We start from the raw sequence: 10,872 nt of genomic DNA, 5'->3' as shown, positions 1-10,872 counted from the left end.
TTGCACAAACTGGTGTACGCTAAGTTGCCTGGCTTGTGGTTTTTGACAAGATCTCGGTATTCTTTCGATACCACGAGATCGCCAACAAATACATCTTATTTCAACCGTCAACGGCCTTCTGGAATTTGGCCAAGAGAGGGATGCAACTCGGTACCTGACACGTAATCTTCCTGTAGTGGTGATCATAGTCAATCGCGACCCGACGCCATCTACAAGTATATAATCACTCCCCTAAACCATACAATAGCTTTGAACTGTATAGGATAGGTAACAGTCACATTCTTGACCTAGTCGTACCTCACTTACCACGATTATTTACTGGAACTTTATAGATTCATTCTGAAATCATTTATTAATGTGACGATATAGTAAATGTGTTTGTCAGACCGTTTGTAAAATTTAGTTCAATTTAACAACCTACTACAGGCTATTACTTTTGCTAGCTATACCGTGATACATAACGATATCATACTGGTTATTTATATGTTTCACGATTACTGATCCTGTACGCTGGATAAAATACCAGACCAAGTTTATCAAGTAGAATTCATTCTAAATCAGTAAATATTGAACTATTGTGGTGTGTGCTACTTATGTCAACATAAGTGGTATATATTGTGAGTCAGGAGTAGAATATCTGAAAGCAGAAGACTGAGAAGATCCAAAACAGAAGAACAGAAACAGAAAGCAATTGGTATAGACATGAAGGAACAGTGAAGTCTGAGACGACTGATTGATCAAATCAATATTTATCATTAAAAAGGGTCATAAGTTCGTATCAGTAAGGAAAATAAAATACCGGTTTATCCGAAGCCACTTGAGTGTAAAACGACACAAGTACTTATTCACTTTTGTATTGGTTGTTTAGGTCTTCTCATTAACGTTCACGACTGCGTTCGATCAGCCTCTTAATAAGATATGTTCACCATGTGAAGGCTGGCTCGATATTAGTTTAAGTCACAAGCACTATAAGCTTGTACAAGCTAGTGGTTATCTGAACTCAGTATCTAAGCGGATGACGTGGTGGTATTTGAGGCAAACGATACTCGGTTTGAGTCTCAGAATGAACATAATTTTTTGGGATGCAACTACACTCAACTGACGAGTCCCAAATAGGACAGAACACGCACCCTAGATTCTATTGCTAGCCGCAATCCATCTCTGCTTGTGAGCCGTAGTATTAACCTAAAGAATTATCAGCAAAGTAACATGGTTTGATTTGAAAATCATGGCAGTTAATTGTAAAAATCTAACAGAACTAAAAAAACACTATATTGAGAAATTTTCGCTGATCTGTGTAGCTGAGGAGAATAAAACAACGAATGTTGTTTTCGAATGATCCACAATCACCAAATCTTCCTTTCTCCACTTTTTGTTATGGTTGTTTGTGGTGTTTGTATGTACTAACGATTCCTTTGAACTTGATAACTGCTTGATTTCGAATTCCAAATAAATACTCCTAATTAACACACTGTTATATTGCACCTTTCAGTGGCGTTGTTATATTAGCACCAGTGGTTTCTGTTTGCTGGATCACGTTCCTGTTCTTTGTTCATTACCACCACGTTATTGATGCTAGTTGTGTTCAGTGTCATGTTTGGTGTCCACCTATTCTGTGACTGAAAAGATAAGCTGAATGTAATATCCAAATGAAATGATATCAATACATATTTTTATTGATTACAATACTTTAGTAGTTAATATTTGTTTGCGAATAACTGTTATTGTATACATCTGATTGGAGCTTGTAATTACTGTAGTAAACGTTCGTTGCCCATGTAGTTGGCCATATGTGGTGGTTTCGTTAATCGGTAGATGGTTAATTACATTCTTTTCTATTTTCAAATATAGAGTAAGCACACTTTTCCTGACGGCCTCTCTTCGCGAGGTTTGTCAAGTCATAATAGGGACGTTGAATCAGCTTTCAGACACCATCAACTCCGGCGAAAATATGGGTAAAATCACGAACCTTTGTGGTAAGTAAGCAGGGTGATTTTGACTGAGACTCTACTGTTGCAAGCTATCCGTACTACTCTTTATCCGCTGCTATTAGTTATAAATATATTCGGTGGAGCCTCGGATTATGGTTTGAAATGCCCTTTGGCTAGTGGTGAATGCAACCTGCACACCAGATCTGTCACATAACAAACTTCCTCCCTCCTACTGGAGGATAGGATTCTAAGTAAGACTTCATTAGGCGTTATCTTGAACTGTTATTATTGAAGTACCCAACTCACAATGTAGTCTTCCAACCATGCTATTAAAAGTCAGGTGATATACAGCAGTACGTGCTGGCTTAACGATTGGCAATTTAATTAGCCAGGACGGATAGTGGAGAGTTCAAACATTCAAAACACTTCTTCGAACTATTATTGCTCATATATGATAGCTATACGATTGTATTTCTATGTTCTTATAATTATGAGCTACATGTTTTACTATCTTTTACTTATTGCTGATTAGTAATGGAGTAAGATTGTGTTTAAAGTATGATTTCTTGTTTGATATGCTGTGTGCCCAGTCATATTAAGTATATTATTGTATGTGTTTAAGTCATGATTGAAATGGATGTAATAATAAGAGCTTGATGCTCACTTCCCTTTGAACTCAAGGCAATCCTTATAAAAGAGTTGATATGGTGTTTGTGTGGATTAATGATTCCTTGGTACTTGATGTGTGCCTGATTTCAAATTTTGAATACAATACGTTCGTTTGTGCCCACCTAGTTCTGTCTGACTGAAACTGCGTTCTTTCGGGGATTTCTAGTTCCTACACCAATTCAAATACTTCTAATCATAACACTAGCGCCACGATGGAGCTTGTGATTGAACAGTTGGACGCATTCTAATTCTGAAGCTTTTGAGAATTATGTGGAAAGGTTCAAAATCTGAAGGGCGGCCAGAAAAGATCTGAAGCGTGATAAAATTGTGACTCGCTTCCTTGCGTTTACCGGGAAAGAGGCCCACAGTTTAATGAAAACTTTATCATTATCAGAAAATCCTATTTCACTTCCACATGCCGTTCTCAAGGAACTACTATTAAGTCATGTAAAGTGTTCGCGTTTCAACTGTCATGATAGAGAGAAATTTCATGAAGTGACTCGTCAGAATAACCACAAGGTTAGGGAATTCATCTTTAAATTGCAAAAACAAGCTGCTAAATGCAATTTTGGTGATCAACTTCATATGAAGCTATGGGATCAACTGATTTCAGGAATGAATATACCAAATCTGGAAAACGAGCTTATGCAAATTCCAAAGCCTTCCTTTCAAGATGTGAGAACTGTGTGTATTAATTATGGGGCAGTGCGTGAAAGTGACTTCCAGGACATCAAGAACTCCACTACTTTACTTAGTTATTTCGGTCCAATGCTTTTAATATAGTAAGATTAGACACATCAAGTCAGTTTGTAAAACTACTGTGCATTTTGCCGCAGGTAATACTAAACTTCATCATTCAGATCCAACTAATTTTGGCAATTATTTGATCATATATTATCCTTATTTACAAATTTCTGTGATTCACTTAATACTCAATGACAAATATATCTATTTAGTGGTGCTTTTCATGATTTCACACTTGACATTGGAAGTGTTAAGTTCATAATTTTCATAAAAAGTTGATGTCATTAAATCCTAATTTACAAATAAATTCTTCCTATTTAATGTTTCACATCAACTCGGCGCTCAAATACTGTGGAACTACTCATTCCAATTTAGACGAAAGTTCCTATATATAGGACTATGAGATGTTTTTCTTAATTAACCGAGGTCTGGATTCCCGTCCTCCTTGTTCAGTTGAACAACTTTTCAGGTCAATATGTTCTTGAACTATTTTGTGAATCTTCACTCTAGAACATTATAATCTGTATAATTAGGATCCATATTTTCTGGGACGATAGTATTTTTTCAGTGAAAAGACGTTTAGTAAAACTCTGTAGAATTATGGTCTGGTTCGTTATCAGTATTGCCCCGATAATATACCCAATCCTAAAACTGTAGATTTATCATGGTGTGACTACGAAATCTATAAGATTTACGTGGAAGTCACATCATTGCCCGCACTGACTTGTCCTGTCGTAATCACCACCAATATATGATATAGAATGCATTAGGGCTCGGGATAGGACAGTATATTTAGTATGAATAAAAGAGATAGGTTACACAAGAATGACCAGCTAGTTGTCACAGCAAATTCTACTGCCTGCACCTACTACCGACCAGTCTCGAAGAGGACTGTGTTGAGACAGAAACCAATAAGTTATTAGGCTGGTGGTAACCATTCCCGTCACGCCGTTGCAATTAGAGAAAACTAAACGCACGAACAAAGTGTTAAGTGAGGCTACTTGTAAGGATCTGGCTTAGAAATCGGACATAACAATGTGACACAGTTTAAGATTTCTCAACAGTGATATCGACAACTAACAGAGAGAAGGAAAACGCATATCTCAATGTATACCTGGACCTTGAACCAGCAAACAACCTCATGAGGTGATGGGTCAGCCTAAGAAATGTATGAAACTGCGGTTATATATTGTCAATTTTGCAAATAATATTGCAGAAAACAAAGGCAAGGAAAGATTATGAACAGTTGCCTGATAACAGTTATATTTTCTCTCAGCTGCACGGATTGCCTTCATATTCTGGTTCCGGATCCAAATGTAACGCTTCTCTAAACTTACTGCAGAAAGAATATTGGCAAAGATTCAGAGTTCTTTTCTTTTGTCTCAGTCAACCTTGAGAAAAAGTGAGTCGACCGACATGTGTACACAGTGCAGTTACCTTTACTAGGGAAAGCAATGAAAAACAATTATAAATAGCATAAGCTTCCGAATAAGGCAATCTTCGAATCGAAACTAGAAGCAGATAGCTCAAGCCGCTGCAAGTAATTTAGGGTATATCTTGCAGGGTGAAGATACCACCAGCATTGTAGTTTGACAACTCTTTACCAGTAACACCTTCTATAGTCGAATCGCGCCCACCCAGTTAAAATCAGAAGTCAGAAGCGAGGAGGTTGGAAGTTATATTTGATGGGTCATCAATATATAGAGAAGTGAATGATCTAATCTGGCTATTGATCATGGGAGATGCTTCCCATGCCGTTCTGTAACGTGATCTGGTACGATGCATGACTGAGCGCCTTTAACTAAACGAGTCCACTAAAACTAATATAGTCAGCATCCAATGTCGAACACTTACAGAGCTATTGATTTTGGGGAATTATTTACAGCTACAAGGGGCTTTATTGTCATTGAATCCTGACGATACGACCATTAGGGCTGAACATACAGAAGCAGGTAGGATTTGCATTGCCCTTTGAATACTTGGGAAACGTCGAACAAATTATATTCGAGGGCAACCAAAGGAGATAATATGGTAAGCATGGTAAATCTGTGTAACCTCTCGCTCTTCACATCAAATACATTGTTTCATTATCACCTTGAATTTGCTCTGTGATGTGTCTCTAAAAACTATACCACTGACTGCCCTGGTAGGACGAATCACCCTTTTACAGCCCGTTTGAGTCACGCCACCGAAAACAGATATGGAACCGGTGACTTCGTCCTGCACCACTAGTAAAGTCTCAGATATTCCAAAGGGATAGAAGGTTGAGGCTCATAAAAGCTCCCGACTTCGCATGGATCTATTCTCGACTATCAGTTGCATGTCGCAACGCGACCTTCATAAAGCGCGCCAATTGTGATATGACATTACGTTTCTTACTAAAACCATCTACATTCATATCTTATAAAATATCAATCCAGCTAAGTAATTTACTACAGTAAAGGTTGTAACTTCTGTAACAATTTGATCTTTCCTGTGAACTGGCATACCTCATGTAACAAACTGTTGTTTGAGAATAAATTATTACTATTACTATTATAAAATAAGCAACGATATGACTTCGACGTAAGGTCTTATAGATTCGGTAGTCACGCAATGCCAATTCCACAATGTTGCATCGCATTCATCACTGTTACCATAGAATAACTTTTCTAATGCCGACCTAGACCCAAATCCCACAGGATCTTCATTGAGTCGACTCAAAACTAGTGTGATTGTCGTTTCAAAATGTTTGGAATCAAGCAATTTCGCTGGTACCTTTCTTTAAGTTCAGTTTATCAAGTATGTATCGGTCCCAAGTTTTCTTCACCTGAATGGCCAGTATTTGCTTAGAATGACATCATACACTTCTATATTCGTTTGCGTTTTGCTCGACGATCGATGAGAAGTGGATTCAATGAGAACCATAATTCAAATATCCCCGAATATACATTTCCTTAAATGAATTGACTGCTATATGCAGTAGCGAAAAACAATCAACTTGTGACAGGAAAGAGTGGATACAGCTGGACAAAAATAATAACAGTATATAAACAACACCACAACTAGACCTCTTTGTAACTGGATCGAATTTCTATTAACATTGACAGTTAGAGTCACCAGCAATCGTGTTGTAGGAACCCTGGACAAGATTCTAGAAAGGAAGAACAAGAAGACAGCAAACAAGGTAGTGAAGAAAAGTATTAAAACCAGCTAGCTGAAATACATGGGAAAACTAGCAGAGACGACAGAAAAAGCTGCAAGAGAACGGAATATGAAACAACTATATGACACAACGAAGAAACTAGCAGGTAAATATAGTAAACCAGAGAGACCAATCAAGGACAAAAAGGGAAAGATCATCATGGATATTCAAGAACAAAGGAAAAGATGGGTAGAATACTTGGAAAAACTTCTGAGTAGACCGGCCCCATTGAATCCATCGGACATCGATGCAGAACACACAAATCTTCTTTTAAATGTCACTCCACCAGCAATACAAGATATTAAAATGGTCATCAGACAAATCAAGAATGGAAAAGCAGAGGCACTTGACGATATACCAGCAAAAGCATTGAAGTCATACATTGAAGTAACTGCAAACATACTTCACCTTCGATTCAAAAAGATTTGGGAGGAAGAACAAGCGTCAATGGACTGGAAAAAAGGATACCTCATCGAGATACCAAAGAAAGGAGATCTGAGCAAATGTGATAATTGAGGAGGCATCACACTATTGTTAGCATCGAGAAAAGTTTTCAACAGAATGTAGGTGAACCGGATGAAAGACTCAGTGCACGCCCGACTTCGAGATCAACAGGGTGGATTTCGTAAGGATCGACCGTGCACAGACCAAACCGCGACAATACGGATCATCGTGGAACAATCAGTTGAGTGGAACTCGTCAATATACATCAACTTCATTGGCTGTGAGAAGGCGTTTGACACTGTTGAGCAATTAGCTGAGAATATTGTCCACATCATCCGGAATTCATACGGCGGACTACAAAGAAAGGTCGTGCATGGAGGATAGCTGACAGATGCATTTCCAGTAAGGACGGGATTCAGACAAGATAGCTTACTCTCTCCCTCCCTCTTTCTTCTGGTGATTGGTTGGATCATGAAGACTTCGACATCTGAGGGGAAATACGGAATACAATGGACATCTCAGAACCAATTAGATTTTTTGTACTTCACAGATGACCTAGCCCTCCTATCTCATACACACGAACAAATACAGACGAAGACAACTAATGTAGCAGTAGCCTCTGCAGCAATAGGCCTCAACATACACAAAGCAAAAAACTAGATCCTGAAATACAACATGAAGAACACCAACGAAATCATACTTCATGGAAGATGTGGAATCTTTCACGTGCCTGGGAAGCATCATTGATAAACAAGGAGGGTCTGATGCAGATGTAAAGGTGAGGATTGGCAAAGCAAGGGCAGCATTTCTACAATTGGGGAACTTATGGAACTCAAAACAACTTCCAACTAACTTCAAAGTGAGAATCTTCAATATGAACGTCAAGACAGTCCTACTGTAGGGAGCCGAAACGTGGAAAACTACTACATCCATTGTCAAGAAGGTACAAGTATTTACAAATAGTTGTCTTCACAAAATACGCAAAGTTCATTGGCCGGATACTACCAGCAACAGCGTTTTATGGGAGAGGACAAACCAGCTTCCATGTGAAGAGGAAATTAGGAAAATACGTCGGAAGTAGATCGGACATACATTAAGGAAATCACCAAACTGAATTGCGAAGGAAGCCCTAACCTTGAATCCGGAAGGGAAGCGGGGAAGAGGAAGGCCAAAGAAGCAGATATGAAAAGGATGAATAACAACTGGAAAGAAGTGAAAATGACTGCCCTGGGCAGAGTTGGATGGAGAATGCTGGTGGGCGGCCTGTGCCCCTCCACGTGGGGTAACAGGCGTAAGTAAGTAAGTAGTTAAGTGTACATCAAAATCAGATCATCTATTAATTTGCGATTGGACAGAGTAATGAGGTCTAGCTTTACAAGCCACTCCTTATATGGTAAACCCAGGGGGTTCTAGGACTGAACGGGTAGCTGCTTTCTGTACTTTTTCCAGGATATCCGAGTCACCTTTCAAACAGGCGCTTTCAGGTTGAACTCACTTTTCAAGTTTAGTCTACACTAAAGTTGTGTATACTGTAGTGAATATTGTAGTATCTAACTTGGTGAACGTCCGTCTTAAAGCCCATAGGGTTCTAAACCCCTTAGCTGAAACCTCCCGACAGTTGTCCGTGGTTTCAAGATCATCACTTTCACCCCAAGATCCCTGTGGGACCGAACTACGGTACAGGACCATCGCCTATGCTGTACCTATTTACTTTTGCATCTCCAAAATGCATGTAGACACACTTTGCCGCGTTGATAAATATCAGCCACTTTTAGACCACTTAATCACAATATTTAAGTCTGCCTGAAGTACGCATGCATTTGCGTCCCCTGTTATTTCTAGCCAGATTTTTACATCGTCAGAGTACTGTAGCACTGGGAACCCAACTACACCTGAGAGTTCATTGACATACAGTATAAAAAGTAGAGTACCCAGGATGGAACCTTGCGGGTTTTCATTAAGTACTGGTCTCCAAGAGGAACGCTGTACAAAGTTATTTTCTTTACATACAAGTGTAGATCGCATCAAGTCGCGTTTGACTATGATCATCACTACAATGAGATTACGCGCCCAAAAACGACTTGGTCTCTTTGATAACTCGCAAACCAGAGGACTATAACTGGTCCAGATAGAGTATATTTATTGCCGATCTCGTGGTATCGAATGAATGCCAAGACGTACCAAAGATTACAGGCAATAAGAGCAGAGCGTAAGAGAGTTCGAACCAACAAGATGAATAGCGGAACGAGAAGTGACTTTGATACAATAAAACAACAAAAAGTACAGTCAAACAATCGCTGGTACAATTGGTTATAATGAAAATTGTTTTTGTTATACTAATCGCGTTCTCTTCGAGAAAGGCAGGTCACTAGACAAGTACCACTTGGTGTAGCGCCTTGAATAGACATAAAACTGACATTATGAAAAAAAACAACACATTGATGACGCTTTAACTGATAGTTCAGTTCGACCAAAATGAAATCAGAAGTTTCCACACTCTGAGAATGAGAAAGATCAAAAGATTTACTCATTTGGAAGAGATATTGCTGAAACTTAAATAGCGCTCGCCCACATTTATGCAAAACTAGAGATAAATCAAAGAAATTGTAAGATAGCAATGCATCTTAGTATAAATTTAGCAGAGATCAAATATATTACAGTCTGTTTTTACTTTTTTTCTGACTATGGTGTTAAACACATTGTGAACTAAGTAATTGCGTTTTTTTTGGACCAATCAGGAGTGGGCGATTTTCGTCTCACATTATTATGTCTTTATGTGTGGGAATTTCGATAGCACTTTCTTGGTAGTCTTTGGAATTGATTATATATTTTAAGAATCTCTAATTATGTTTTAATGTACGTTTTTAATAGTAAGGATTCTGGGTGTTATCATGTAACTAAATTAATTTGGCAAATATCCTAGAAATTAATACATTGTTCAAAATGTCGTTTTTATTAACCTAACCATGTATATATTTTGAATTCATATTTTCATATTGTGGAAGGCTTAATATTAAGTATTTAGTGAATGTTCGGAACCTTTATATAGCGACTCCCAGTAACTAGGATCTTACAACTGTTACGGACGTTAAGTTTTAAAAGATACGCAGATCAAAAAAGCTAAATATATAGTTCATCAATTATTCACAATAAGTTACAGGCAGTGCCTGGGTAAGTTAATGATGGCATTGATTTTAATATTTGATAAGGGTTAATTGTGAATTGTAGATGCCAATCCTTGTTGCCAGTGTTGATTCACCACAATTTTTTTGGTTTTTGAATTTGAGTTATTGCAACCCACTCTTAAGGGACTAGGTCACACGTACTTAAAACTTGGGCGTAGAATCTTACGTACAAAACACATTGTGATCTCTCCTCTCCAATACTATTTCGTTGAATCTAATAGTATTGTCAGTGACCTATTATACTAGGAAGTAAACTATGCAGTCGTATAGTAGCATTGTTCTTTCGAATCTTATTTGATGGTATGCCACCAAACTCTAAAAACACCTGATTGGGGTTATGTTGTATATTGCATTGTACACAGTTTGCTTAGTTTCATCCGTATTGCGCCACCTGTGGTACAGCCGAGGTATCCATCTGTCTCTCAAAAGGCAAGTACACTGTGCAACATCCTGCTCTATACTGCGTTTTGGTTGCAAAATATAGCCACTGAAAGTATAGGTTGTTAGTATACGATAGCATCTCTTCAAAGTATTGTTTGAGTATTGTGAAAACACGGAGTAAAGTAAAGAATTCGTTTTTTGGTGAAAACAGTTACTCGATTAATGGTTAGGTTATGTATTGCTGATATGATAGACAAGAGTATGCAAACCTTGTAAGGGCTCTCTACTCGAACACTACTGGTTCAGTCAGCTTATGGCGAATTGCCACCAGAAT

The 10,872-nt window shown here is 38.2% G+C and overlaps 1 protein-coding gene across 1 annotated transcript in view; it reads left to right on the top strand.

Annotated features, from left to right (window-relative positions):
• Positions 1 to 9,730: 9,730 nt before the first annotated feature.
• The window catches only part of Smp_166200 (axis inhibition protein, axin, putative), a gene marked incomplete at its 3' end in the record, with an annotated part of 38,916 nt that continues 37,774 nt past the window's right edge, over positions 9,731 to 10,872 (top strand). Inside the window, exon 1 of the mRNA XM_018790491.1 lies at positions 9,731 to 9,776. The remainder of the gene's footprint in view (positions 9,777 to 10,872) is intronic.

The sequence above is a fragment of the Schistosoma mansoni genome, assembly GCF_000237925.1.
Source record: "Schistosoma mansoni, WGS project CABG00000000 data, supercontig 0080, strain Puerto Rico, whole genome shotgun sequence".
Taxonomy (NCBI): domain Eukaryota; kingdom Metazoa; phylum Platyhelminthes; class Trematoda; order Strigeidida; family Schistosomatidae; genus Schistosoma; species Schistosoma mansoni.
The sequence above is the reverse complement of the archived record's forward strand: the minus strand, read 5'-3'. Positions and strand labels throughout refer to the sequence as shown.